At 49.0% G+C, this 25,590-nt stretch overlaps 30 non-coding genes across 30 annotated transcripts; all 30 read right to left on the bottom strand.

Moving 5' to 3' along the window:
- Positions 1–3,230: 3,230 nt before the first annotated feature.
- On the bottom strand, positions 3,231–3,312 carry Trnas-cga (transfer RNA serine (anticodon CGA)). Its single transcript has one exon. It is a non-coding gene; the product is annotated as a tRNA-Ser (tRNA).
- Positions 3,313–3,450: 138 nt separating this feature from the next.
- On the bottom strand, positions 3,451–3,523 carry Trnak-uuu (transfer RNA lysine (anticodon UUU)). The gene has a single exon. It is a non-coding gene; the product is annotated as a tRNA-Lys (tRNA).
- A 530-nt stretch (positions 3,524–4,053) lies between these two features.
- Positions 4,054–4,126, bottom strand: Trnaf-gaa (transfer RNA phenylalanine (anticodon GAA)). The gene has a single exon. It is a non-coding gene; the product is annotated as a tRNA-Phe (tRNA).
- Positions 4,127–4,717: 591 nt separating this feature from the next.
- On the bottom strand, positions 4,718–4,799 carry Trnas-uga (transfer RNA serine (anticodon UGA)). Its single transcript has one exon. It is a non-coding gene; the product is annotated as a tRNA-Ser (tRNA).
- A 698-nt stretch (positions 4,800–5,497) lies between these two features.
- Trnas-cga (transfer RNA serine (anticodon CGA)) lies at positions 5,498–5,579 on the bottom strand. Its single transcript has one exon. It is a non-coding gene; the product is annotated as a tRNA-Ser (tRNA).
- Positions 5,580–5,717: 138 nt separating this feature from the next.
- Positions 5,718–5,790, bottom strand: Trnak-uuu (transfer RNA lysine (anticodon UUU)). Its single transcript has one exon. It is a non-coding gene; the product is annotated as a tRNA-Lys (tRNA).
- A 531-nt stretch (positions 5,791–6,321) lies between these two features.
- On the bottom strand, positions 6,322–6,394 carry Trnaf-gaa (transfer RNA phenylalanine (anticodon GAA)). Its single transcript has one exon. It is a non-coding gene; the product is annotated as a tRNA-Phe (tRNA).
- Positions 6,395–13,287: 6,893 nt separating this feature from the next.
- Trnas-cga (transfer RNA serine (anticodon CGA)) lies at positions 13,288–13,369 on the bottom strand. The gene has a single exon. It is a non-coding gene; the product is annotated as a tRNA-Ser (tRNA).
- A 138-nt stretch (positions 13,370–13,507) lies between these two features.
- On the bottom strand, positions 13,508–13,580 carry Trnak-uuu (transfer RNA lysine (anticodon UUU)). Its single transcript has one exon. It is a non-coding gene; the product is annotated as a tRNA-Lys (tRNA).
- A 530-nt stretch (positions 13,581–14,110) lies between these two features.
- On the bottom strand, positions 14,111–14,183 carry Trnaf-gaa (transfer RNA phenylalanine (anticodon GAA)). The gene has a single exon. It is a non-coding gene; the product is annotated as a tRNA-Phe (tRNA).
- Positions 14,184–14,774: 591 nt separating this feature from the next.
- Positions 14,775–14,856, bottom strand: Trnas-uga (transfer RNA serine (anticodon UGA)). The gene has a single exon. It is a non-coding gene; the product is annotated as a tRNA-Ser (tRNA).
- A 698-nt stretch (positions 14,857–15,554) lies between these two features.
- Trnas-cga (transfer RNA serine (anticodon CGA)) lies at positions 15,555–15,636 on the bottom strand. The gene has a single exon. It is a non-coding gene; the product is annotated as a tRNA-Ser (tRNA).
- A 138-nt stretch (positions 15,637–15,774) lies between these two features.
- Trnak-uuu (transfer RNA lysine (anticodon UUU)) lies at positions 15,775–15,847 on the bottom strand. The gene has a single exon. It is a non-coding gene; the product is annotated as a tRNA-Lys (tRNA).
- Positions 15,848–16,378: 531 nt separating this feature from the next.
- Positions 16,379–16,451, bottom strand: Trnaf-gaa (transfer RNA phenylalanine (anticodon GAA)). Its single transcript has one exon. It is a non-coding gene; the product is annotated as a tRNA-Phe (tRNA).
- Positions 16,452–17,042: 591 nt separating this feature from the next.
- Trnas-uga (transfer RNA serine (anticodon UGA)) lies at positions 17,043–17,124 on the bottom strand. Its single transcript has one exon. It is a non-coding gene; the product is annotated as a tRNA-Ser (tRNA).
- Positions 17,125–17,822: 698 nt separating this feature from the next.
- Trnas-cga (transfer RNA serine (anticodon CGA)) lies at positions 17,823–17,904 on the bottom strand. Its single transcript has one exon. It is a non-coding gene; the product is annotated as a tRNA-Ser (tRNA).
- A 138-nt stretch (positions 17,905–18,042) lies between these two features.
- Trnak-uuu (transfer RNA lysine (anticodon UUU)) lies at positions 18,043–18,115 on the bottom strand. Its single transcript has one exon. It is a non-coding gene; the product is annotated as a tRNA-Lys (tRNA).
- Positions 18,116–18,646: 531 nt separating this feature from the next.
- Trnaf-gaa (transfer RNA phenylalanine (anticodon GAA)) lies at positions 18,647–18,719 on the bottom strand. The gene has a single exon. It is a non-coding gene; the product is annotated as a tRNA-Phe (tRNA).
- A 591-nt stretch (positions 18,720–19,310) lies between these two features.
- On the bottom strand, positions 19,311–19,392 carry Trnas-uga (transfer RNA serine (anticodon UGA)). The gene has a single exon. It is a non-coding gene; the product is annotated as a tRNA-Ser (tRNA).
- A 698-nt stretch (positions 19,393–20,090) lies between these two features.
- Trnas-cga (transfer RNA serine (anticodon CGA)) lies at positions 20,091–20,172 on the bottom strand. The gene has a single exon. It is a non-coding gene; the product is annotated as a tRNA-Ser (tRNA).
- A 138-nt stretch (positions 20,173–20,310) lies between these two features.
- Trnak-uuu (transfer RNA lysine (anticodon UUU)) lies at positions 20,311–20,383 on the bottom strand. Its single transcript has one exon. It is a non-coding gene; the product is annotated as a tRNA-Lys (tRNA).
- A 530-nt stretch (positions 20,384–20,913) lies between these two features.
- Trnaf-gaa (transfer RNA phenylalanine (anticodon GAA)) lies at positions 20,914–20,986 on the bottom strand. Its single transcript has one exon. It is a non-coding gene; the product is annotated as a tRNA-Phe (tRNA).
- Positions 20,987–21,577: 591 nt separating this feature from the next.
- On the bottom strand, positions 21,578–21,659 carry Trnas-uga (transfer RNA serine (anticodon UGA)). Its single transcript has one exon. It is a non-coding gene; the product is annotated as a tRNA-Ser (tRNA).
- A 698-nt stretch (positions 21,660–22,357) lies between these two features.
- Trnas-cga (transfer RNA serine (anticodon CGA)) lies at positions 22,358–22,439 on the bottom strand. The gene has a single exon. It is a non-coding gene; the product is annotated as a tRNA-Ser (tRNA).
- Positions 22,440–22,577: 138 nt separating this feature from the next.
- On the bottom strand, positions 22,578–22,650 carry Trnak-uuu (transfer RNA lysine (anticodon UUU)). The gene has a single exon. It is a non-coding gene; the product is annotated as a tRNA-Lys (tRNA).
- A 531-nt stretch (positions 22,651–23,181) lies between these two features.
- Positions 23,182–23,254, bottom strand: Trnaf-gaa (transfer RNA phenylalanine (anticodon GAA)). Its single transcript has one exon. It is a non-coding gene; the product is annotated as a tRNA-Phe (tRNA).
- A 591-nt stretch (positions 23,255–23,845) lies between these two features.
- On the bottom strand, positions 23,846–23,927 carry Trnas-uga (transfer RNA serine (anticodon UGA)). The gene has a single exon. It is a non-coding gene; the product is annotated as a tRNA-Ser (tRNA).
- Positions 23,928–24,625: 698 nt separating this feature from the next.
- Trnas-cga (transfer RNA serine (anticodon CGA)) lies at positions 24,626–24,707 on the bottom strand. Its single transcript has one exon. It is a non-coding gene; the product is annotated as a tRNA-Ser (tRNA).
- A 138-nt stretch (positions 24,708–24,845) lies between these two features.
- Positions 24,846–24,918, bottom strand: Trnak-uuu (transfer RNA lysine (anticodon UUU)). The gene has a single exon. It is a non-coding gene; the product is annotated as a tRNA-Lys (tRNA).
- A 531-nt stretch (positions 24,919–25,449) lies between these two features.
- Trnaf-gaa (transfer RNA phenylalanine (anticodon GAA)) lies at positions 25,450–25,522 on the bottom strand. Its single transcript has one exon. It is a non-coding gene; the product is annotated as a tRNA-Phe (tRNA).
- Positions 25,523–25,590: the final 68 nt, after the last annotated feature.

The raw sequence follows: 25,590 nt of genomic DNA, 5'->3' as shown, positions 1-25,590 counted from the left end.
CTAGGTCAGCATCCGTTAATAAGGAGACGTTCAAGTTCCATTGATTTTTATACCAACGCGTTGGTTGTGGCAGCAAATTCAGGCACGCAACGACACCACTGTGATCGGAGAAGCTGGAGGGTATTGTTTCAATTTGTAACAAGACTTTCTCTAAAACGTCGGAAACATAAATCCTGTCAATTCTGCTGCATGAATTCGCGACGATGTGTGTGAATCGTACCAAGGTCGGGTACCTAATTTCCCACGCGTCTTTCAGTTTGAGGTCTGTCACGAGACGCTTTAATTCAGGCGAATAATTAAAATTCGGGGACTGATCTTTCTGGGATAAAACACAATTAAAATCACCTCCAATGATAACACGTTCGGGAGTTTTCCGTAACAAATAGATGATATGTTCCTTAAAAAAACTTGCTCGTTCCGCTCTATAGGTACTACCAGAAGGCGCGTACAAGTTAATGATGGTGACGCCAAAAACGGTGACACCCACACCTCTACCCGAATCTAACTTGTCAATCTGAGTGGCGGGAATGCCTTCTCTAAGTAAGATGGCAGTCCCCACGTTCGAGTCGGGGGAAAAATTAGTAATAGCAACAAAACCAGGAAGAGTTAATTGTGGCATGGCCACCTCCTGCAAAAGAGCGATATCTGTTCCCGACTCATAGAGATATTGTTTTAAGGCACTCAGTTTCACCTCCGACCGGATTTTATTAATATTTAATGTCGTGATCGTATAGGCCTGCGACATGATGGCAGTACGTTGCAGAGGCGGAAGGAGCAAATGTCTTTAAAGGGCCACATCTTCATGCCATTCCATATTTGTGGCCGGGAAATTCGAGTCTGTGACGTCACTGAGTTGTATTCTTGCGTCTTTGTTCTTACTCTTTTTACGCACAGCATTTACATTAGGTTGCACTCTGATCCTGGGGCGGACACCGTGGAGCACCTCCGCAGCCGGCGGCGTGGGAGGGTCGTGGGTGATGTCAATCTGCTCTCCCGGCACATCCCGCGAAGGGATCGCACGCGGCGATACCGCCGGCGAGCGAGCAGCTGAACTATCACTCGCACTATCAGCCTGTTTGGCAACATTCTCTGCCCGCAGCTGTTTGTTGTCATCGACAGACCCGGACAGCTGTGTTTGTATTATTTCCTGGAGTTGTTGACATTCCCCTTGTTGTGAGTCCTGAACCGAAGCGGCTGCCACGTGATGTGTACCGTCGGCGCTCAGAGATGTTTGTGTACCATCATCACAGGCCTCTGTGTGTGTACTTCCTGCAGGAATGTGAGCAACACGTACAGGTTGGTCGGTCTGAGTTGGCTGTCGCGGAAGTTCTAAGGCACTAGCCAGCGGTAACTGCTTAACTTCCACGGAAGTAGCGGCACTTGAAATTGTGGGAGGAGAAGCGTCCACAATAGCCTCACCGATTGGAGCTTTCGTTTCCGAGCCGGATTCCCGATCGTCCTTTTTCGTGGTCTCATGCGCACTAGAGGTGTCGTTATCAGAACCACTGCTGTCACAAGTTCTGCGCCTCTTATTGGTCGCGGCATCGAGTTTCGCAGGGGGCAACGCACCTTTTTCTCTCCGAACCAGAACCGGAAACTCATCAGAGCGAAATTCTTGTTGCTGTTCCGAAGGCATTTCAGAACTAGGGATCCCAATCTCTGTCATCGGCTTGGCCGCCACTACATCCGCCAAAGTAAGCCTTTTACGCTGCTGGAGGGAATTCTTTAACACAAACATGCGCCTGGGGCAGTCTTGACGCAAGTGACCACTCTCATTACAGATATGACAGGTCGGAGTTTGGCCAATGTAAGTAACGTGAGCCTTATAGTCACAAACAAGTATATGGGATGGAATATTCTGCTTTACTTGCATTTCAACAGATCGAACGCCACTGTAACATTGCAACCTATGTTGACTTGACCACCGTTCATTTCGAATCTGCTTAACGTCACCGAATTTGGACAGTACCTCTTTCAGATAACAATTTTCGACTTCAGGGGGTAAGTTAAAAATACGCACGTTCGTGTAGTCTACATCGGCATTGGAAATGAGCACTGTACTTACAGACTCGTCCCGGTGTCGGAAAATAGCACTTCCTCCGTGCTTCGTCATGATCTTCTCCAGTAATACAGGATTCAGCAATTTAACAAAAAAACAATACTGCTCGGTATCATAATAGGCGGTGTGCACTTGGTCAGATGTAATCCCAATAACATCAACGATCCAGTCATGTATCTCCAGTGAACTCGGTTGCACAGACCGGGTGGACTTGTCGAAATCAAAACGGAGTGTACATTTTCGTGGAAATAACCTGGACATTGCAGCAGATAGCGAGCGGTTAACCCGCTACAATAAGACCGCAACAAAAATACAAATGGAAAACGATATAAACTGCAGAATAACACAACACTCGCAAACAGAAATATGAGTGGAAAACACGCCTTGTGAACACGCGGCGGAGCGGAGCACTGATACGTCCGACCTGCACGGTGTCGCAAGCGCGACTGGAACTGCCACTCGGCCACGACTGCCGGTGGCAAAAGCGTCTTCCGACAAGTGAAAGTGCCACCTTGAGAAGCAATCCGATGGCAGAAAGCGGCTTGGCCTCACTCTTTTCTCTAGTGTTTCCATGGCCAGCACATTAGCCGTTACGAAAGTGTATTAATTTTCGCCCAGGCAGAGGCTTGGACCCAACACCCTTTGGTTGAAAACCTAACGCTCTACCGACTGAGCTATCGTACAGCTGCGTGATGAGCGAGTGATTCACATGTCGTAATTACTGGCTTATGGCTCCAATGGCGACTTCACCGACTTCCCACTGACGCACCGCTGACGCTAGTTTTCTGTCGTCTTAAGCGGTGGACATACTTGCAAGTAGCTGCGAGATCTTAAGAAAAGAAACGCTGCACCATTGCTTTTGCCGCACTCGAATGACTGAATTACGATTCTTAAAAAGAAATGAATGTTCGCTCTGTCCAAAACTTCCAAGCACATGTGTGTACTCACAAACTCGGCGTCGGCGCGAGAAAATGACGGGAGCGCACTCGTGGGCCTGCGACGGCTTTCTGCAGTCCCAGCGTCAGTGCGTGGTGAACCGGTAACCACAGGAAGCAGCGGCCGTCGCGGAACTCTGTATTCTTAAATTTTCGTCTTGTTGAGAGTGGCGTCATTGGCTTGCACCCGCGTTCATGCGTGTGAAAATATTTGCTCTTCTTTACGCAAAATCGCACGCAGCCGGTAGGACTCGAACCTACGCTCCCAGAGGGAATCTGATTTCGAGTCAGACGCCTTAACCACTCGGCCACGACTGCGCGGAGCGCAATCCTCTCCCGTCACATGCAACTGCCACCGTTTAAAGCACTGTGGTGGCAGGAAACGGCGTAGTTACATTCTCTTCCGTAGTGTTTCCGCCGCTACTAGACGAATCACTACCAAAGCATTAAAATTTCCGCCCAGACAGGGATTTGAACCCTGGACCCTTAGGTTAAAATCCTAATGCTCTACCGGCTGAGCTACCCGGGCTCACAGGACGTTAGCAAACCTTCCACGATGCACAACTATACATTGGCTCATGTCCTTTACTGTTGTGCAATCGCTGCAACTAATAAAACGTCGCCTGGATGCTGTCTACAAACTTATCGTGCTAAGCTCGTAACAGACTATCAAAGAATACTGACACACGACGCAAAAACAAATTGCAGCAGTCGTTACGTCTCATGCGTTGGAGCAGAGGATTTACGTGTTTTGTTGACACTCACTGGGCAACTCGAAAATTCACAAGCATTTTGAATGCAATGTTTCCCACGCTTTCGCTCATTTCACAGTTCCGTTGGAGACGTTCTTCACGTCCTGACACAAAAAAGGGAACGCAGTCGGTAGGACATTTTTTTTTTATTTTCTTGCTTCCCAGGCAGTTGCCTACTGTGTTCCTCTTATGGCATGCACTAGACAACCAGAACAGCTACAGGAGGGAGTCACTTTTGTTCTCGGCGGTAGTTACATTATCACAAACTCAGAGCAATTCCATTGGCGTCAGCTTCAAAACGAATGCATGCCGAAACCCGGGATCGAACCAGGGACCTTTAGATCTTCAGTCTAACGCTCTCCCAACTGAGCTATTTCGGCTGACGTGGAACGTCTCTGTTTTTTACGTCTTCGTTAACCTCTGCCTCGTCGCCAATTTCACAGTCGTCTTCGTCTGATAAGACACAGGGACGCTGAAAGGCGAGCAGCAGATGCAGTGAAGCACCACACACATTTCTTCTGCTTCAATCATCGTAACAAGCAAACACGTCGACTCGATTCATGTAATATTGACTTCGCTGACGCTAGAAAACCGGTGCTATATCGATGCCACGTGCAACTCGTGTGCAGAGAACGAGACACAAGAAGGAGTGAGCCTCTCCACCGTGTGAGAGGCAGTATCTAGCAGATACACACGGTAAAACATTTGACTTGCGCTAGCTCATAAATTGCTGCACGTCATCGTCTGCAAGCTAAAATGGACACATCTGCACTGCCCAGAGAGGCGACACTTGCACTGACACCTGGTGGACGGCTGCGAGACGAGGAGATGAGCTGTGGCTTCTGGGCGCGACTTTAGCGCTGCACCCTGTAGCCAAGAACACTGCACATTGCTGGCGACCCACGTGTTTAGTAGTGACGCAACCGCTAGGATGCAGCTGAACGTCCATCTTCTGTGAGCGAGAAAATTTTCGCAGTCGGCAGGACTCGAACCTGCGCTCCCGGAGGGAATCTGATTTCAAGTCAGACGCCTTAACCACTCGGCCACGACTGCCGGTGGCAAAAGCGTCTTCCGACAAGTGAAAGTGCCACCTTGAGAAGCAATCCGATGGCAGAAAGCGGCTTGGCCTCACTCTTTTCTCTAGTGTTTCCATGGCCAGCACATTAGCCGTTACGAAAGTGTATTAATTTTCGCCCAGGCAGAGGCTTGGACCCAACACCCTTTGGTTGAAAACCTAACGCTCTACCGACTGAGCTATCGTACAGCTGCGTGATGAGCGAGTGATTCACATGTCGTAATTACTGGCTTATGGCTCCAATGGCGACTTCACCGACTTCCCACTGACGCACCGCTGACGCTAGTTTTCTGTCGTCTTAAGCGGTGGACATACTTGCAAGTAGCTGCGAGATCTTAAGAAAAGAAACGCTGCACCATTGCTTTTGCCGCACTCGAATGACTGAATTACGATTCTTAAAAAGAAATGAATGTTCGCTCTGTCCAAAACTTCCAAGCACATGTGTGTACTCACAAACTCGGCGTCGGCGCGAGAAAATGACGGGAGCGCACTCGTGGGCCTGCGACGGCTTTCTGCAGTCCCAGCGTCAGTGCGTGGTGAACCGGTAACCACAGGAAGCAGCGGCCGTCGCGGAACTCTGTATTCTTAAATTTTCGTCTTGTTGAGAGTGGCGTCATTGGCTTGCACCCGCGTTCATGCGTGTGAAAATATTTGCTCTTCTTTACGCAAAATCGCACACAGCCGGTAGGACTCGAACCTACGCTCCCAGAGGGAATCTGATTTCGAGTCAGACGCCTTAACCACTCGGCCACGACTGCGCGGAGCGCAATCCTCTCCCGTCACATGCAACTGCCACCGTTTAAAGCACTGTGGTGGCAGGAAACGGCGTAGTTACATTCTCTTCCGTAGTGTTTCCGCCGCTACTAGACGAATCACTACCAAAGCATTAAAATTTCCGCCCAGACAGGGATTTGAACCCTGGACCCTTAGGTTAAAAGCCTAATGCTCTACCGGCTGAGCTACCCGGGCTCACAGGACGTTAGCAAACCTTCCACGATGCACAACTATACATTGGCTCATGTCCTTTACTGTTGTGCAATCGCTGCAACTAATAAAACGTCGCCTGGATGCTGTCTACAAACTTATCGTGCTAAGCTCGTAACAGACTATCAAAGAATACTGACACACGACGCAAAAACAAATTGCAGCAGTCGTTACGTCTCATGCGTTGGAGCAGAGGATTTACGTGTTTTGTTGACACTCACTGGGCAACTCGAAAATTCACAAGCATTTTGAATGCAATGTTTCCCATGCTTTCGCTCATTTCACAGTTCCGTTGGAGACGTTCTTCACGTCCTGACACAAAAAAGGGAACGCAGTCGGTAGGACATTTTTTTTTTTATTTTCTTGCTTCCCAGGCAGTTGCCTACTGTGTTCCTCTTATGGCATGCACTAGACAACCAGAACAGCTACAGGAGGGAGTCACTTTTGTTCTCGGCGGTAGTTACATTATCACAAACTCAGAGCAATTCCATTGGCGTCAGCTTCAAAACGAATGCATGCCGAAACCCGGGATCGAACCAGGGACCTTTAGATCTTCAGTCTAACGCTCTCCCAACTGAGCTATTTCGGCTGACGTGGAACGTCTCTGTTTTGTACGTCTTCGTTAACCTCTGCCTCGTCGCCAATTTCACAGTCGTCTTCGTCTGATAAGACACAGGGACGCTGAAAGGCGAGCAGCAGATGCAGTGAAGCACCACACACATTTCTTCTGCTTCAATCATCGTAACAAGCAAACACGTCGACTCGATTCATGTAATATTGACTTCGCTGACGCTAGAAAACCGGTGCTATATCGATGCCACGTGCAACTCGTGTGCAGAGAACGAGACACAAGAAGGAGTGAGCCTCTCCACCGTGTGAGAGGCAGTATCTAGCAGATACACACGGTAAAACATTTGACTTGCGCTAGCTCATAAATTGCTGCACGTCATCGTCTGCAAGCTAAAATGGACACATCTGCACTGCCCAGAGAGGCGACACTTGCACTGACACCTGGTGGACGGCTGCGAGACGAGGAGATGAGCTGTGGCTTCTGGGCGCGACTTTAGCGCTGCACCCTGTAGCCAAGAACACTGCACATTGCTGGCGACCCACGTGTTTAGTAGTGACGCAACCGCTAGGATGCAGCTGAACGTCCATCTTCTGTGAGCGAGAAAATTTTCGCAGTCGGCAGGACTCGAACCTGCGCTCCCAGAGGGAATCTGATTTCAAGTCAGACGCCTTAACCACTTTTTTTTTTTTTTTTTTTTTTTTTTTTTTTTTTTTTTTTTTGCTCGGCGAGAAACGCTTATTACAGAAAATTTAGACTAAACGAAGGTTCCACCGAGATTCGAACTTTTTTTTTTTTTTTTCTTAACCACTTTTTTCTATGAAAAACGAAACCCTTAACCTTCTATGAAAATAAAGTTGAATGTTGAAAATGACAACGAAAACACTGCCCTCCTGGGCAAGGTAGATTTGCTGCTCGAAGAATAAACGTAACATAAACACAGCTTCTTATCTCACTCAATGAAAATTCCTGTAGCCAGTGTGCAGCAAGTCAGTGAAGGCCCCAGTGTGAGGGGGAGGCAGGACACGACACAGAAGCAGTGGGGCCTCTTCGCGGCACTACTGGTGTCTCGCGGCCCGGCCTCACCCCCGTACATTCAGGTGACCTATCCGATACCCATGCGATTAAATGCTATTTTAAGCATATTGCCGAAGAGTTTCCCATGATTCGGGTACGTGCATGTTTTGGCGAATTCGATATTCATAAACATCTTGAATTCCAAAAAATTGTCACCGCCAAAATTATTAAAGACGTAGCTGGAATAGGTACCCAGCAACCACAAAACTGCATTGTTTTTCGTCTGCGGATAAAATTGCACATCAGGACGAGACAGTAGTGTTGACGAAACATTGGCGGTTGTAGTCCTGGTAAGAAGAGCTATTTTTTCTCGAAGCCAAGCCCAGTTCTGGAGACGTTCCCCGCAGGTGTAGCGGTGGAGAACTGTATCCGTCAGTTGGCAGCGATGACAGAGAGGGGTGTCACTGAGCCCGATTTTGTGTAACCTCTCGTTCGTGCTAACCACATCATTGATGGCTTTGTACCAAGCAGTGCGAGCATCGGAACTGAGGACACGGGAACTGACATTGCGCCATACGATATCCCAGTTCATGCCACCGAGCTTCGTTGCCAATGGATTCTTTCCTTCGTGTTGTCTCCAGTCCGCTATTATCGCTTGTGCAGTTAAATGTTGAGAATTTAAGACCTCTTGACTGATGTAGCTCCGTGAAAGGTAATATTCTCTGATATGTTTGAGCCGATAACTGATGGGCTGAATATGCAGCGGTGGATCAAGACTTTGCGGCCTGACGGCAGTGAATAATTGCGCTGTAATGCCGGAAGGATCATTGTTAATTATAGCGGCCGTCCTTTTAACATAGAGAGCCATCGCTTTCACCTTGATATCTACTAATCCCATCCCTCCATTCTGGGGATGGAGTGTCGCAGTTTTGGCAGACACGCGAAAAATTTCCCCTCTCCAAATAAAATTGGTGACCTTCGACATAATTTGCTTAGCAATGACGGCAGGCAGTGGCAGGAGCTGCGCCGTGTAGAAGGCTTTTGATAAAATACAGGAGTTGACCAGATGGATCCGTTCAAATTGATTGAGGCTTCTGTGGGAATTGTCAATGAGAGCACCGTTAAGTTTACGCACTATTTCCCTCCAGTTAGCCGCCGCCATCTTTAAAGAGGACGCCGTCAATATGACGCCGAGAGCCTTGTGGACGCTGACTTCCTGAGCGTAGCCCACTTGCAAATGCTGGAGGCCACAGAGGTTAATAAATTTACTTTTCTTGTCATTCAATTTAGCCCCCGACGCCAAACAGTATTGCTGGAGGTGAGCCGCTAAAGTGGTGACATCATTCTCATTGCGGACAACCACACCCACATCGTCGGCATAGGCGCCTACGACAGTTTTTTTTCCTGAAAGTGTTAGCCCTGTGAGTTTCGCCTGCAGTTGGAGTAACAGAGGTTCGAGTGAAAGAACAAAAAGTAACATGGACAAAGGGCTGCCTTGTGGTATCCCTCTGTTGATTTGAATCGGTTGGGTTAGTTGCGAGTTGACAGAAAGTCTTGCGTTGATCCCCAGTGCCATGTTTTTGATCATGTCAATCGCGTTCTGCAAGAAACCGAATCTTTTCATGGTTTCAAGGAGGTACTCGTGAGTGACGAGGTCAAAGGCTTTAAAAAAGTCCAGAAAAATCAGCCCACACTTCACGTTACTGGCGTTCGTTAAAGCAATGATATCCCGGTAAAAAGCTGCCGTTTGCAATACAGTTCTCCCGAAAGCACATGTCTGCTGACGTCCAATGAATTTTGCAGTGAGTGGCATTATTCGCGTGTTGATTGCACGGGCGACTATTTTATAATCGGAGTTTAACAATGAAATGGGGCGGAAGTTAGCGATATTTTTTGTACCTCTGCTTTTAGGGATAAGCACAATTTTGCATTCCTTAAAGGCAAGTGGTATAGGCTTCCCTTGAAAAACTTCGTTCACTAATTGGGTGATTTTGTCCCCGATGATGTGCCAATACCTCCTGTAAAATTCAATGGGTAATCCGTCAGGACCAGGGGACTTCCTGATCGGCGAGTGGCAGACAATCTCCAAAACATCTTTATTACTAAATTCCAAAGAAATGGTGTCATTGTCTTCTCTAGTTATGGGAGAGGAAATGGCACTAAACAGTTCGTCATAGCAGTCGTCGTGAGTAGCCACTGACGTGTACGTGTCAACAAAATAGTCGTGTAGTGCCTTGATAATCTCTCGCTGGGTGTCGACAGTCGTGCCATCACCTAGTTTCAGGGCCTCAATAAAAGTCCTCCGTCTGTTCTTAGCATGTTTGACTAGGTGGTATAGAGCGGCTGTTTCATCGTCTCTGACCGACTTCACTTTTGATTTGATCTTAAGACCTTCCAGCTGCATCCTCTTAAGATTGATTAATTTCGCCTTTATTTTTCGAATGTCGTCTATTCTGGTGTTCGCGGCGTCGGCTCTATCACAGAGGTCGCGTAAGATAGTGTAGTAGAACTCCATCGTCTTCTTTATCGCGGCTGCTCTGTCAATACCGAAGAATATAATAACCTTTCGCAGTTTGGGTTTTGCATGCTGAGTCCACCACGCTATGGTGCTACGAAAGTTTGTGGTAGTGCGCAAACACTGCTCCCAAGTGCGTCGCACCGCCGCCTCTAGGTCAGCATCCGTTAATAAGGAGACGTTCAAGTTCCATTGATTTTTATACCAACGCGTTGGTTGTGGCAGCAAATTCAGGCACGCAACGACACCACTGTGATCGGAGAAGCTGGAGGGTATTGTTTCAATTTGTAACAAGACTTTCTCTAAAACGTCGGAAACATAAATCCTGTCAATTCTGCTGCATGAATTCGCGACGATGTGTGTGAATCGTACCAAGGTCGGGTACCTAATTTCCCACGCGTCTTTCAGTTTGAGGTCTGTCACGAGACGCTTTAATTCAGGCGAATAATTAAAATTCGGGGACTGATCTTTCTGGGATAAAACACAATTAAAATCACCTCCAATGATAACACGTTCGGGAGTTTTCCGTAACAAATAGATGATATGTTCCTTAAAAAAACTTGCTCGTTCCGCTCTATAGGTACTACCAGAAGGCGCGTACAAGTTAATGATGGTGACGCCAAAAACGGTGACACCCACACCTCTACCCGAATCTAACTTGTCAATCTGAGTGGCGGGAATGCCTTCTCTAAGTAAGATGGCAGTCCCCACGTTCGAGTCGGGGGAAAAATTAGTAATAGCAACAAAACCAGGAAGAGTTAATTGTGGCATGGCCACCTCCTGCAAAAGAGCGATATCTGTTCCCGACTCATAGAGATATTGTTTTAAGGCACTCAGTTTCACCTCCGACCGGATTTTATTAATATTTAATGTCGTGATCGTATAGGCCTGCGACATGATGGCAGTACGTTGCAGAGGCGGAAGGAGCAAATGTCTTTAAAGGGCCACATCTTCATGCCATTCCATATTTGTGGCCGGGAAATTCGAGTCTGTGACGTCACTGAGTTGTATTCTTGCGTCTTTGTTCTTACTCTTTTTACGCACAGCATTTACATTAGGTTGCACTCTGATCCTGGGGCGGACACCGTGGAGCACCTCCGCAGCCGGCGGCGTGGGAGGGTCGTGGGTGATGTCAATCTGCTCTCCCGGCACATCCCGCGAAGGGATCGCACGCGGCGATACCGCCGGCGAGCGAGCAGCTGAACTATCACTCGCACTATCAGCCTGTTTGGCAACATTCTCTGCCCGCAGCTGTTTGTTGTCATCGACAGACCCGGACAGCTGTGTTTGTATTATTTCCTGGAGTTGTTGACATTCCCCTTGTTGTGAGTCCTGAACCGAAGCGGCTGCCACGTGATGTGTACCGTCGGCGCTCAGAGATGTTTGTGTACCATCATCACAGGCCTCTGTGTGTGTACTTCCTGCAGGAATGTGAGCAACACGTACAGGTTGGTCGGTCTGAGTTGGCTGTCGCGGAAGTTCTAAGGCACTAGCCAGCGGTAACTGCTTAACTTCCACGGAAGTAGCGGCACTTGAAATTGTGGGAGGAGAAGCGTCCACAATAGCCTCACCGATTGGAGCTTTCGTTTCCGAGCCGGATTCCCGATCGTCCTTTTTCGTGGTCTCATGCGCACTAGAGGTGTCGTTATCAGAACCACTGCTGTCACAAGTTCTGCGCCTCTTATTGGTCGCGGCATCGAGTTTCGCAGGGGGCAACGCACCTTTTTCTCTCCGAACCAGAACCGGAAACTCATCAGAGCGAAATTCTTGTTGCTGTTCCGAAGGCATTTCAGAACTAGGGATCCCAATCTCTGTCATCGGCTTGGCCGCCACTACATCCGCCAAAGTAAGCCTTTTACGCTGCTGGAGGGAATTCTTTAACACAAACATGCGCCTGGGGCAGTCTTGACGCAAGTGACCACTCTCATTACAGATATGACAGGTCGGAGTTTGGCCAATGTAAGTAACGTGAGCCTTATAGTCACAAACAAGTATATGGGATGGAATATTCTGCTTTACTTGCATTTCAACAGATCGAACGCCACTGTAACATTGCAACCTATGTTGACTTGACCACCGTTCATTTCGAATCTGCTTAACGTCACCGAATTTGGACAGTACCTCTTTCAGATAACAATTTTCGACTTCAGGGGGTAAGTTAAAAATACGCACGTTCGTGTAGTCTACATCGGCATTGGAAATGAGCACTGTACTTACAGACTCGTCCCGGTGTCGGAAAATAGCACTTCCTCCGTGCTTCGTCATGATCTTCTCCAGTAATACAGGATTCAGCAATTTAACAAAAAAACAATACTGCTCGGTATCATAATAGGCGGTGTGCACTTGGTCAGATGTAATCCCAATAACATCAACGATCCAGTCATGTATCTCCAGTGAACTCGGTTGCACAGACCGGGTGGACTTGTCGAAATCAAAACGGAGTGTACATTTTCGTGGAAATAACCTGGACATTGCAGCAGATAGCGAGCGGTTAACCCGCTACAATAAGACCGCAACAAAAATACAAATGGAAAACGATATAAACTGCAGAATAACACAACACTCGCAAACAGAAATATGAGTGGAAAACACGCCTTGTGAACACGCGGCGGAGCGGAGCACTGATACGTCCGACCTGCACGGTGTCGCAAGCGCGACTGGAACTGCCACTCGGCCACGACTGCCGGTGGCAAAAGCGTCTTCCGACAAGTGAAAGTGCCACCTTGAGAAGCAATCCGATGGCAGAAAGCGGCTTGGCCTCACTCTTTTCTCTAGTGTTTCCATGGCCAGCACATTAGCCGTTACGAAAGTGTATTAATTTTCGCCCAGGCAGAGGCTTGGACCCAACACCCTTTGGTTGAAAACCTAACGCTCTACCGACTGAGCTATCGTACAGCTGCGTGATGAGCGAGTGATTCACATGTCGTAATTACTGGCTTATGGCTCCAATGGCGACTTCACCGACTTCCCACTGACGCACCGCTGACGCTAGTTTTCTGTCGTCTTAAGCGGTGGACATACTTGCAAGTAGCTGCGAGATCTTAAGAAAAGAAACGCTGCACCATTGCTTTTGCCGCACTCGAATGACTGAATTACGATTCTTAAAAAGAAATGAATGTTCGCTCTGTCCAAAACTTCCAAGCACATGTGTGTACTCACAAACTCGGCGTCGGCGCGAGAAAATGACGGGAGCGCACTCGTGGGCCTGCGACGGCTTTCTGCAGTCCCAGCGTCAGTGCGTGGTGAACCGGTAACCACAGGAAGCAGCGGCCGTCGCGGAACTCTGTATTCTTAAATTTTCGTCTTGTTGAGAGTGGCGTCATTGGCTTGCACCCGCGTTCATGCGTGTGAAAATATTTGCTCTTCTTTACGCAAAATCGCACGCAGCCGGTAGGACTCGAACCTACGCTCCCAGAGGGAATCTGATTTCGAGTCAGACGCCTTAACCACTCGGCCACGACTGCGCGGAGCGCAATCCTCTCCCGTCACATGCAACTGCCACCGTTTAAAGCACTGTGGTGGCAGGAAACGGCGTAGTTACATTCTCTTCCGTAGTGTTTCCGCCGCTACTAGACGAATCACTACCAAAGCATTAAAATTTCCGCCCAGACAGGGATTTGAACCCTGGACCCTTAGGTTAAAATCCTAATGCTCTACCGGCTGAGCTACCCGGGCTCACAGGACGTTAGCAAACCTTCCACGATGCACAACTATACATTGGCTCATGTCCTTTACTGTTGTGCAATCGCTGCAACTAATAAAACGTCGCCTGGATGCTGTCTACAAACTTATCGTGCTAAGCTCGTAACAGACTATCAAAGAATACTGACACACGACGCAAAAACAAATTGCAGCAGTCGTTACGTCTCATGCGTTGGAGCAGAGGATTTACGTGTTTTGTTGACACTCACTGGGCAACTCGAAAATTCACAAGCATTTTGAATGCAATGTTTCCCACGCTTTCGCTCATTTCACAGTTCCGTTGGAGACGTTCTTCACGTCCTGACACAAAAAAGGGAACGCAGTCGGTAGGACATTTTTTTTTTATTTTCTTGCTTCCCAGGCAGTTGCCTACTGTGTTCCTCTTATGGCATGCACTAGACAACCAGAACAGCTACAGGAGGGAGTCACTTTTGTTCTCGGCGGTAGTTACATTATCACAAACTCAGAGCAATTCCATTGGCGTCAGCTTCAAAACGAATGCATGCCGAAACCCGGGATCGAACCAGGGACCTTTAGATCTTCAGTCTAACGCTCTCCCAACTGAGCTATTTCGGCTGACGTGGAACGTCTCTGTTTTTTACGTCTTCGTTAACCTCTGCCTCGTCGCCAATTTCACAGTCGTCTTCGTCTGATAAGACACAGGGACGCTGAAAGGCGAGCAGCAGATGCAGTGAAGCACCACACACATTTCTTCTGCTTCAATCATCGTAACAAGCAAACACGTCGACTCGATTCATGTAATATTGACTTCGCTGACGCTAGAAAACCGGTGCTATATCGATGCCACGTGCAACTCGTGTGCAGAGAACGAGACACAAGAAGGAGTGAGCCTCTCCACCGTGTGAGAGGCAGTATCTAGCAGATACACACGGTAAAACATTTGACTTGCGCTAGCTCATAAATTGCTGCACGTCATCGTCTGCAAGCTAAAATGGACACATCTGCACTGCCCAGAGAGGCGACACTTGCACTGACACCTGGTGGACGGCTGCGAGACGAGGAGATGAGCTGTGGCTTCTGGGCGCGACTTTAGCGCTGCACCCTGTAGCCAAGAACACTGCACATTGCTGGCGACCCACGTGTTTAGTAGTGACGCAACCGCTAGGATGCAGCTGAACGTCCATCTTCTGTGAGCGAGAAAATTTTCGCAGTCGGCAGGACTCGAACCTGCGCTCCCGGAGGGAATCTGATTTCAAGTCAGACGCCTTAACCACTCGGCCACGACTGCCGGTGGCAAAAGCGTCTTCCGACAAGTGAAAGTGCCACCTTGAGAAGCAATCCGATGGCAGAAAGCGGCTTGGCCTCACTCTTTTCTCTAGTGTTTCCATGGCCAGCACATTAGCCGTTACGAAAGTGTATTAATTTTCGCCCAGGCAGAGGCTTGGACCCAACACCCTTTGGTTGAAAACCTAACGCTCTACCGACTGAGCTATCGTACAGCTGCGTGATGAGCGAGTGATTCACATGTCGTAATTACTGGCTTATGGCTCCAATGGCGACTTCACCGACTTCCCACTGACGCACCGCTGACGCTAGTTTTCTGTCGTCTTAAGCGGTGGACATACTTGCAAGTAGCTGCGAGATCTTAAGAAAAGAAACGCTGCACCATTGCTTTTGCCGCACTCGAATGACTGAATTACGATTCTTAAAAAGAAATGAATGTTCGCTCTGTCCAAAACTTCCAAGCACATGTGTGTACTCACAAACTCGGCGTCGGCGCGAGAAAATGACGGGAGCGCACTCGTGGGCCTGCGACGGCTTTCTGCAGTCCCAGCGTCAGTGCGTGGTGAACCGGTAACCACAGGAAGCAGCGGCCGTCGCGGAACTCTGTATTCTTAAATTTTCGTCTTGTTGAGAGTGGCGTCATTGGCTTGCACCCGCGTTCATGCGTGTGAAAATATTTGCTCTTCTTTACGCAAAATCGCACACAGCCGGTAGGACTCGAACCTACGCTCCCAGAGGGAATCTGATTTCGAGTCAGACGCCTTAACCACTCGGCCACGACTGCGCGGAGCGCAATCCTCTCCCGTCACATGCAACTGCCACCGTTTAAAGCACTGTGGTGGCAGGAAACGGCGTAGTTACATTCTCTTCCGTAGTGTTTCCGCCGCTACTAGACGAATCACTACCAAAGCATTAAAATTTCCGCCCAGACAGGGATTTGAACCCTGGACCCTTAGGTTAAAAGCCTAATGCTCTACCGGCTGAGCTACCCGGGCTCACAGGACGTTAGCAAACCTTCCACGATGCACAACTATACATTGGCTCATGTCCTTTACTGTTGTGCAATCGCTGCAACTAATAAAACGTCGCCTGGATGCTGTCTACAAACTTATCGTGCTAAGCTCGTAACAGACTATCAAAGAATACTGACACACGACGCAAAAACAAATTGCAGCAGTCGTTACGTCTCATGCGTTGGAGCAGAGGATTTACGTGTTTTGTTGACACTCACTGGGCAACTCGAAAATTCACAAGCATTTTGAATGCAATGTTTCCCACGCTTTCGCTCATTTCACAGTTCCGTTGGAGACGTTCTTCACGTCCTGACACAAAAAAGGGAACGCAGTCGGTAGGACATTTTTTTTTTTATTTTCTTGCTTCCCAGGCAGTTGCCTACTGTGTTCCTCTTATGGCATGCACTAGACAACCAGAACAGCTACAGGAGGGAGTCACTTTTGTTCTCGGCGGTAGTTACATTATCACAAACTCAGAGCAATTCCATTGGCGTCAGCTTCAAAACGAATGCATGCCGAAACCCGGGATCGAACCAGGGACCTTTAGATCTTCAGTCTAACGCTCTCCCAACTGAGCTATTTCGGCTGACGTGGAACGTCTCTGTTTTTTACGTCTTCGTTAACCTCTGCCTCGTCGCCAATTTCACAGTCGTCTTCGTCTGATAAGACACAGGGACGCTGAAAGGCGAGCAGCAGATGCAGTGAAGCACCACACACATTTCTTCTGCTTCAATCATCGTAACAAGCAAACACGTCGACTCGATTCATGTAATATTGACTTCGCTGACGCTAGAAAACCGGTGCTATATCGATGCCACGTGCAACTCGTGTGCAGAGAACGAGACACAAGAAGGAGTGAGCCTCTCCACCGTGTGAGAGGCAGTATCTAGCAGATACACACGGTAAAACATTTGACTTGCGCTAGCTCATAAATTGCTGCACGTCATCGTCTGCAAGCTAAAATGGACACATCTGCACTGCCCAGAGAGGCGACACTTGCACTGACACCTGGTGGACGGCTGCGAGACGAGGAGATGAGCTGTGGCTTCTGGGCGCGACTTTAGCGCTGCACCCTGTAGCCAAGAACACTGCACATTGCTGGCGACCCACGTGTTTAGTAGTGACGCAACCGCTAGGATGCAGCTGAACGTCCATCTTCTGTGAGCGAGAAAATTTTCGCAGTCGGCAGGACTCGAACCTGCGCTCCCAGAGGGAATCTGATTTCAAGTCAGACGCCTTAACCACTCGGCCACGACTGCCGGTGGCAAAAGCGTCTTCCGACAAGTGAAAGTGCCACCTTGAGAAGCAATCCGATGGCAGAAAGCGGCTTGGCCTCACTCTTTTCTCTAGTGTTTCCATGGCCAGCACATTAGCCGTTACGAAAGTGTATTAATTTTCGCCCAGGCAGAGGCTTGGACCCAACACCCTTTGGTTGAAAACCTAACGCTCTACCGACTGAGCTATCGTACAGCTGCGTGATGAGCGAGTGATTCACATGTCGTAATTACTGGCTTATGGCTCCAATGGCGACTTCACCGACTTCCCACTGACGCACCGCTGACGCTAGTTTTCTGTCGTCTTAAGCGGTGGACATACTTGCAAGTAGCTGCGAGATCTTAAGAAAAGAAACGCTGCACCATTGCTTTTGCCGCACTCGAATGACTGAATTACGATTCTTAAAAAGAAATGAATGTTCGCTCTGTCCAAAACTTCCAAGCACATGTGTGTACTCACAAACTCGGCGTCGGCGCGAGAAAATGACGGGAGCGCACTCGTGGGCCTGCGACGGCTTTCTGCAGTCCCAGCGTCAGTGCGTGGTGAACCGGTAACCACAGGAAGCAGCGGCCGTCGCGGAACTCTGTATTCTTAAATTTTCGTCTTGTTGGGAGTGGCGTCATTGGCTTGCACCCGCGTTCATGCGTGTGAAAATATTTGCTCTTCTTTACGCAAAATCGCACACAGCCGGTAGGACTCGAACCTACGCTCCCAGAGGGAATCTGATTTCGAGTCAGACGCCTTAACCACTCGGCCACGACTGCGCGGAGCGCAATCCTCTCCCGTCACATGCAACTGCCACCGTTTAAAGCACTGTGGTGGCAGGAAACGGCGTAGTTACATTCTCTTCCGTAGTGTTTCCGCCGCTACTAGACGAATCACTACCAAAGCATTAAAATTTCCGCCCAGACAGGGATTTGAACCCTGGACCCTTAGGTTAAAAGCCTAATGCTCTACCGGCTGAGCTACCCGGGCTCACAGGACGTTAGCAAACCTTCCACGATGCACAACTATACATTGGCTCATGTCCTTTACTGTTGTGCAATCGCTGCAACTAATAAAACGTCGCCTGGATGCTGTCTACAAACTTATCGTGCTAAGCTCGTAACAGACTATCAAAGAATACTGACACACGACGCAAAAACAAATTGCAGCAGTCGTTACGTCTCATGCGTTGGAGCAGAGGATTTACGTGTTTTGTTGACACTCACTGGGCAACTCGAAAATTCACAAGCATTTTGAATGCAATGTTTCCCACGCTTTCGCTCATTTCACAGTTCCGTTGGAGACGTTCTTCACGTCCTGACACAAAAAAGGGAACGCAGTCGGTAGGACATTTTTTTTTTTATTTTCTTGCTTCCCAGGCAGTTGCCTACTGTGTTCCTCTTATGGCATGCACTAGACAACCAGAACAGCTACAGGAGGGAGTCACTTTTGTTCTCGGCGGTAGTTACATTATCACAAACTCAGAGCAATTCCATTGGCGTCAGCTTCAAAACGAATGCATGCCGAAACCCGGGATCGAACCAGGGACCTTTAGATCTTCAGTCTAACGCTCTCCCAACTGAGCTATTTCGGCTGACGTGGAACGTCTCTGTTTTGTACGTCTTCGTTAACCTCTGCCTCGTCGCCAATTTCACAGTCGTCTTCGTCTGATAAGACACAGGGACGCTGAAAGGCGAGCAGCAGATGCAGTGAAGCACCACACACATTTCTTCTGCTTCAATCATCGTAACAAGCAAACACGTCGACTCGATTCATGTAATATTGACTTCGCTGACGCTAGAAAACCGGTGCTATATCGATGCCACGTGCAACTCGTGTGCAGAGAACGAGACACAAGAAGGAGTGAGCCTCTCCACCGTGTGAGAGGCAGTATCTAGCAGATACACACGGTAAAACATTTGACTTGCGCTAGCTCATAAATTGCTGCACGTCATCGTCTGCAAGCTAAAATGGACACATCTGCACTGCCCAGAGAGGCGACACTTGCACTGACACCTGGTGGACGGCTGCGAGACGAGGAGATGAGCTGTGGCTTCTGGGCGCGACTTTAGCGCTGCACCCTGTAGCCAAGAACACTGCACATTGCTGGCGACCCACGTGTTTAGTAGTGACGCAACCGCTAGGATGCAGCTGAACGTCCATCTTCTGTGAGCGAGAAAATTTTCGCAGTCGGCAGGACTCGAACCTGCGCTCCCAGAGGGAATCTGATTTCAAGTCAGACGCCTTAACCACTCGGCCACGACTGCCGGTGGCAAAAGCGTCTTCCGACAAGTGAAAGTGCCACCTTGAGAAGCAATCCGATGGCAGAAAGCGGCTTGGCCTCACTCTTTTCTCTAGTGTTTCCATGGCCAGCACATTAGCCGTTACGAAAGTGTATTAATTTTCGCCCAGGCAGAGGCTTGGACCCAACACCCTTTGGTTGAAAACCTAACGCTCTACCGACTGAGCTATCGTACAGCTGCGTGATGAGCGAGTGATTCACATGTCGTAATTACTGGCTTATGGCTCCAATGGCGACTTCACCGACTTCCCACTGACGCACCGCTGACGCTAGTTTTCTGTCGTCTTAAGCGGTGGACATACTTGCAAGTAGCTGCGAGATCTTAAGAAAAGAAACGCTGCACCATTGCTTTTGCCGCACTCGAATGACTGAATTACGATTCTTAAAAAGAAATGAATGTTCGCTCTGTCCAAAACTTCCAAGCACATGTGTGTACTCACAAACTCGGCGTCGGCGCGAGAAAATGACGGGAGCGCACTCGTGGGCCTGCGACGGCTTTCTGCAGTCCCAGCGTCAGTGCGTGGTGAACCGGTAACCACAGGAAGCAGCGGCCGTCGCGGAACTCTGTATTCTTAAATTTTCGTCTTGTTGAGAGTGGCGTCATTGGCTTGCACCCGCGTTCATGCGTGTGAAAATATTTGCTCTTCTTTACGCAAAATCGCACGCAGCCGGTAGGACTCGAACCTACGCTCCCAGAGGGAATCTGATTTCGAGTCAGACGCCTTAACCACTCGGCCACGACTGCGCGGAGCGCAATCCTCTCCCGTCACATGCAACTGCCACCGTTTAAAGCACTGTGGTGGCAGGAAACGGCGTAGTTACATTCTCTTCCGTAGTGTTTCCGCCGCTACTAGACGAATCACTACCAAAGCATTAAAATTTCCGCCCAGACAGGGATTTGAACCCTGGACCCTTAGGTTAAAATCCTAATGCTCTACCGGCTGAGCTACCCGGGCTCACAGGACGTTAGCAAACCTTCCACGATGCACAACTATACATTGGCTCATGTCCTTTACTGTTGTGCAATCGCTGCAACTAATAAAACGTCGCCTGGATGCTGTCTACAAACTTATCGTGCTAAGCTCGTAACAGACTATCAAAGAATACTGACACACGACGCAAAAACAAATTGCAGCAGTCGTTACGTCTCATGCGTTGGAGCAGAGGATTTACGTGTTTTGTTGACACTCACTGGGCAACTCGAAAATTCACAAGCATTTTGAATGCAATGTTTCCCACGCTTTCGCTCATTTCACAGTTCCGTTGGAGACGTTCTTCACGTCCTGACACAAAAAAGGGAACGCAGTCGGTAGGACATTTTTTTTTTATTTTCTTGCTTCCCAGGCAGTTGCCTACTGTGTTCCTCTTATGGCATGCACTAGACAACCAGAACAGCTACAGGAGGGAGTCACTTTTGTTCTCGGCGGTAGTTACATTATCACAAACTCAGAGCAATTCCATTGGCGTCAGCTTCAAAACGAATGCATGCCGAAACCCGGGATCGAACCAGGGACCTTTAGATCTTCAGTCTAACGCTCTCCCAACTGAGCTATTTCGGCTGACGTGGAACGTCTCTGTTTTTTACGTCTTCGTTAACCTCTGCCTCGTCGCCAATTTCACAGTCGTCTTCGTCTGATAAGACACAGGGACGCTGAAAGGCGAGCAGCAGATGCAGTGAAGCACCACACACATTTCTTCTGCTTCAATCATCGTAACAAGCAAACACGTCGACTCGATTCATGTAATATTGACTTCGCTGACGCTAGAAAACCGGTGCTATATCGATGCCACGTGCAACTCGTGTGCAGAGAACGAGACACAAGAAGGAGTGAGCCTCTCCACCGTGTGAGAGGCAGTATCTAGCAGATACACACGGTAAAACATTTGACTTGCGCTAGCTCATAAATTGCTGCACGTCATCGTCTGCAAGCTAAAATGGACACATCTGCACTGCCCAGAGAGGCGACACTTGCACTGACACCTGGTGGACGGCTGCGAGACGAGGAGATGAGCTGTGGCTTCTGGGCGCGACTTTAGCGCTGCACCCTGTAGCCAAGAACACTGCACATTGCTGGCGACCCACGTGTTTAGTAGTGACGCAACCGCTAGGATGCAGCTGAACGTCCATCTTCTGTGAGCGAGAAAATTTTCGCAGTCGGCAGGACTCGAACCTGCGCTCCCGGAGGGAATCTGATTTCAAGTCAGACGCCTTAACCACTCGGCCACGACTGCCGGTGGCAAAAGCGTCTTCCGACAAGTGAAAGTGCCACCTTGAGAAGCAATCCGATGGCAGAAAGCGGCTTGGCCTCACTCTTTTCTCTAGTGTTTCCATGGCCAGCACATTAGCCGTTACGAAAGTGTATTAATTTTCGCCCAGGCAGAGGCTTGGACCCAACACCCTTTGGTTGAAAACCTAACGCTCTACCGACTGAGCTATCGTACAGCTGCGTGATGAGCGAGTGATTCACATGTCGTAATTACTGGCTTATGGCTCCAATGGCGACTTCACCGACTTCCCACTGACGCACCGCTGACGCTAGTTTTCTGTCGTCTTAAGCGGTGGACATACTTGCAAGTAGCTGCGAGATCTTAAGAAAAGAAACGCTGCACCATTGCTTTTGCCGCACTCGAATGACTGAATTACGATTCTTAAAAAGAAATGAATGTTCGCTCTGTCCAAAACTTCCAAGCACATGTGTGTACTCACAAACTCGGCGTCGGCGCGAGAAAATGACGGGAGCGCACTCGTGGGCCTGCGACGGCTTTCTGCAGTCCCAGCGTCAGTGCGTGGTGAACCGGTAACCACAGGAAGCAGCGGCCGTCGCGGAACTCTGTATTCTTAAATTTTCGTCTTGTTGAGAGTGGCGTCATTGGCTTGCACCCGCGTTCATGCGTGTGAAAATATTTGCTCTTCTTTACGCAAAATCGCACACAGCCGGTAGGACTCGAACCTACGCTCCCAGAGGGAATCTGATTTCGAGTCAGACGCCTTAACCACTCGGCCACGACTGCGCGGAGCGCAATCCTCTCCCGTCACATGCAACTGCCACCGTTTAAAGCACTGTGGTGGCAGGAAACGGCGTAGTTACATTCTCTTCCGTAGTGTTTCCGCCGCTACTAGACGAATCACTACCAAAGCATTAAAATTTCCGCCCAGACAGGGATTTGAACCCTGGACCCTTAGGTTAAAAGCCTAATGCTCTACCGGCTGAGCTACCCGGGCTCACAGGACGTTAGCAAACCTTCCACGATGCACAACTATACATTGGCTCATGTCCTTTACTGTTGTGCAATCGCTGCAACTAATAAAACGTCGCCTGGATGCTGTCTACAAACTTATCGTGCTAAGCTCGTAACAGACTATCAAAGAATACTGACACACGACGCAAAAACAAATTGCAGCAGTCGTTACGTCTCATGCGTTGGAGCAGAGGATTTACGTGTTTTGTTGACACTCACTGGGCAACTCGAAAATTCACAAGCATTTTGAATGCAATGTTTCCCACGCTTTCGCTCATTTCACAGTTCCGTTGGAGACGTTCTTCACGTCCTGACACAAAAAAGGGAACGCAGTCGGTAGGACATTTTTTTTTTTATTTTCTTGCTTCCCAGGCAGTTGCCTACTGTGTTCCTCTTATGGCATGCACTAGACAACCAGAACAGCTACAGGAGGGAGTCACTTTTGTTCTCGGCGGTAGTTACATTATCACAAACTCAGAGCAATTCCATTGGCGTCAGCTTCAAAACGAATGCATGCCGAAACCCGGGATCGAACCAGGGACCTTTAGATCTTCAGTCTAACGCTCTCCCAACTGAGCTATTTCGGCTGACGTGGAACGTCTCTGTTTTTTACGTCTTCGTTAACCTCTGCCTCGTCGCCAATTTCACAGTCGTCTTCGTCTGATAAGACACAGGGACGCTGAAAGGCGAGCAGCAGATGCAGTGAAGCACCACACACATTTCTTCTGCTTCAATCATCGTAACAAGCAAACACGTCGACTCGATTCATGTAATATTGACTTCGCTGACGCTAGAAAACCGGTGCTATATCGATGCCACGTGCAACTCGTGTGCAGAGAACGAGACACAAGAAGGAGTGAGCCTCTCCACCGTGTGAGAGGCAGTATCTAGCAGATACACACGGTAAAACATTTGACTTGCGCTAGCTCATAAATTGCTGCACGTCATCGTCTGCAAGCTAAAATGGACACATCTGCACTGCCCAGAGAGGCGACACTTGCACTGACACCTGGTGGACGGCTGCGAGACGAGGAGATGAGCTGTGGCTTCTGGGCGCGACTTTAGCGCTGCACCCTGTAGCCAAGAACACTGCACATTGCTGGCGACCCACGTGTTTAGTAGTGACGCAACCGCTAGGATGCAGCTGAACGTCCATCTTCTGTGAGCGAGAAAATTTTCGCAGTCGGCAGGACTCGAACCTGCGCTCCCAGAGGGAATCTGATTTCAAGTCAGACGCCTTAACCACTCGGCCACGACTGCCGGTGGCAAAAGCGTCTTCCGACAAGTGAAAGTGCCACCTTGAGAAGCAATCCGATGGCAGAAAGCGGCTTGGCCTCACTCTTTTCTCTAGTGTTTCCATGGCCAGCACATTAGCCGTTACGAAAGTGTATTAATTTTCGCCCAGGCAGAGGCTTGGACCCAACACCCTTTGGTTGAAAACCTAACGCTCTACCGACTGAGCTATCGTACAGCTGCGTGATGAGCGAGTGATTCACATGTCGTAATTACTGGCTTATGGCTCCAATGGCGACTTCACCGACTTCCCACTGACGCACCGCTGACGCTAGTTTTCTGTCGTCTTAAGCGGTGGACATACTTGCAAGTAGCTGCGAGATCTTAAGAAAAGAAACGCTGCACCATTGCTTTTGCCGCACTCGAATGACTGAATTACGATTCTTAAAAAGAAATGAATGTTCGCTCTGTCCAAAACTTCCAAGCACATGTGTGTACTCACAAACTCGGCGTCGGCGCGAGAAAATGACGGGAGCGCACTCGTGGGCCTGCGACGGCTTTCTGCAGTCCCAGCGTCAGTGCGTGGTGAACCGGTAACCACAGGAAGCAGCGGCCGTCGCGGAACTCTGTATTCTTAAATTTTCGTCTTGTTGGGAGTGGCGTCATTGGCTTGCACCCGCGTTCATGCGTGTGAAAATATTTGCTCTTCTTTACGCAAAATCGCACACAGCCGGTAGGACTCGAACCTACGCTCCCAGAGGGAATCTGATTTCGAGTCAGACGCCTTAACCACTCGGCCACGACTGCGCGGAGCGCAATCCTCTCCCGTCACATGCAACTGCCACCGTTTAAAGCACTGTGGTGGCAGGAAACGGCGTAGTTACATTCTCTTCCGTAGTGTTTCCGCCGCTACTAGACGAATCACTACCAAAGCATTAAAATTTCCGCCCAGACAGGGATTTGAACCCTGGACCCTTAGGTTAAAAGCCTAATGCTCTACCGGCTGAGCTACCCGGGCTCACAGGACGTTAGCAAACCTTCCACGATGCACAACTATACATTGGCTCATGTCCTTTACTGTTGTGCAATCGCTGCAACTAATAAAACGTCGCCTGGATGCTGTCTACAAACTTATCGTGCTAAGCTCGTAACAGACTATCAAAGAATACTGACACACGACGCAAAAACAAATTGCAGCAGTCGTTACGTCTCATGCGTTGGAGCAGAGGATTTACGTGTTTTGTTGACACTCACTGGGCAACTCGAAAATTCACAAGCATTTTGAATGCAATGTTTCCCACGCTTTCGCTCATTTCACAGTTCCGTTGGAGACGTTCTTCACGTCCTGACACAAAAAAGGGAACGCAGTCGGTAGGACATTTTTTTTTTTATTTTCTTGCTTCCCAGGCAGTTGCCTACTGTGTTCCTCTTATGGCATGCACTAGACAACCAGAACAGCTACAGGAGGGAGTCACTTTTGTTCTCGGCGGTAGTTACATTATCACAAACTCAGAGCAATTCCATTGGCGTCAGCTTCAAAACGAATGCATGCCGAAACCCGGGATCGAACCAGGGACCTTTAGATCTTCAGTCTAACGCTCTCCCAACTGAGCTATTTCGGCTGACGTGGAACGTCTCTGTTTTGTACGTCTTCGTTAACCTCTGCCTCGTCGCCAATTTCACAGTCGTC

Source organism: Schistocerca nitens, unplaced genomic scaffold, assembly GCF_023898315.1.
Source record: "Schistocerca nitens isolate TAMUIC-IGC-003100 unplaced genomic scaffold, iqSchNite1.1 HiC_scaffold_334, whole genome shotgun sequence".
Classification (NCBI taxonomy): Eukaryota; Metazoa; Arthropoda; class Insecta; order Orthoptera; family Acrididae; genus Schistocerca; species Schistocerca nitens.
Note: the sequence above shows the minus strand (reverse complement) of the source record. Positions and strands in the feature narration are given on the sequence as shown.